Source organism: Olea europaea, chromosome 11 (genome assembly GCF_002742605.1).
Source record: "Olea europaea var. sylvestris chromosome 11, O_europaea_v1, whole genome shotgun sequence".
Taxonomy (NCBI): domain Eukaryota; kingdom Viridiplantae; phylum Streptophyta; class Magnoliopsida; order Lamiales; family Oleaceae; genus Olea; species Olea europaea.
In genome coordinates, this window is record NC_036247.1 from 20,143,938 (window position 1) to 20,145,975 (window position 2,038).

Genomic DNA, 2,038 nt, shown 5'->3' on the forward strand with positions numbered 1-2,038 from the left:
AAAAAAAAAAATTCGATGTTCTCAAGAAGCTCTAAATCAATATTCTATTCATTAATACGATATTACAAATTCTAAGCCACACAATTTTTTTAAAAGAGATGTTGACAAAGAGAAGAAAGATCTGAAGTTTGAAATTGTGGCATTAACTGTGGAAAGTAGTACAAGAGTATAGAACAAATTACCTTCCAAGTTGAAAAATTCAGAGAGTTTTACTCTACTAATTTCAATTGGAAATCCTTATTCTATTAATACTTTGTGTGACACGTGTGCTAATATAAATCTGATGCCATATTCTGTTTACAAGAAATTGGGATTAGGTGAAATCAAATCAACATCAATAAAGCTACAACTAGTTGATAGAACAATTTTATGTCCACGAGGCAAAGTTGAGGATGTGCTCGAAAATATATGAAATTTAATGTTTCCTATGGACTTCATTGTGTTGGACGTAGAAAAAGATTAAGACATTCTAATTTTACTTAGTTGACCAATCTTAGCAACGGGTCGAATCTTGATTGACATGAAGAATGATGAGCTAAGATTGAAGGTGAAAGACAAGTAAAAGATATTTAATATTTGCATCCCATTTGAGCAACCTTTCAACAAAAATGATTGGTACAGAATTGGCAAAGAAGGGCCACCTGATCAACGAAGTTGTCAGAATAGAAAATGAAATTTTGGTGGACTTGTTGGTAGAGATGAAAATGGAAATATCAAAGTATCAAGAGCGAATAAAGGGTGCATAAATGAGAATTGCACAGAGTGCAATGACGATATAACTTGGTTCGAGCCACCATAATCAATCATGGTGAAAGGTCAAGCTACTAACTTCAAAGAAGTGCTTCTTGGAAGGTAACCCAAGCTCTATCCCTCTCTTATTACTTAGTTTTTAGTTTTAAGATTATTTATTTTATTGTCGTAACATTTTCGTTGTATTGCTTGTAGGAAGATTCTCAAGTTTGTGGGCAACAATGTGGTCAGAAAGTCAACTCATATCCACCTCACTAAAGCCATGGCGATGACATCAACTGATATATTCAGGGAAGTCCTACCCCTCATTTGTATTTATTTTCACATTGTGGACAATGTATGTTTTAAGTTTGGGGTGAATTGTCAAGGTTAATTTCTGTTGTCTTTTATTTAGTAGTTGTGTTTGTATGATATTATTTGATTTCATATAAATTGTTTTAAATGAAAAGAAATTTTATTTATCATGCTTGTGTGAGTTAGATTATTTTGTCGGATATGATGAATATACTTGAAAGCATGTGTTAGTTTATAGACCTTGGATAAATCATATGATTGAGTTGAATTTTCTACCTATCTATGTGAAGCATATCATATTTATGCACAATAATTAAGTTTATAATTGTACAGGAACATGAAAGTTCATATGCATAGGCTATATAAATGATTTAAGTTCTTGAATCCTTAACCCATGATTTACAACTTCCTTTAACTATATACATAATAATTTGGGGCAATCTAACCTGTGAAAGAAATTATTTAAGACTGTACTGATTCTGTGTTGTGTGGAGTATATATGACTATCTAGTATAAGCTTGGTGATGACAGAATGCTAGGGATCTAACCCTTGTAAATTGATTATTTCTTTTTTAGAAAATAAGCATGACACTTATTCAGTTTATGCTTCACACCTGTACCTTTTTTACTCAAGTTAGTAAATCCATAAGGGCATCTTGAAATCTGGTATCCTTTTGTATTCAAGAATCAGAGATTTATCGACTAAAAACTCACTACAACGGTCAAGAAAATGAAAAATGGTAAAGTAAAAAATTGAGCTAAAAAAATTGATATAAGTGCGCAAAGAATTTATTATTGGGTTCTAAGATAATTAATGGATTTGAATAACTTAGTATATACTAGATTGTTGAAACACTCATAAATTGAGAGAATCATCATATGAATAAATTGTTGACATTATTGGTTGAACTAAACCAGATTAGAGCGGTGTAAGGAATTGATAAGTGAAACTAAAGCTTAGAATTATACTATGGTAAGACAACGAAAGAAACAA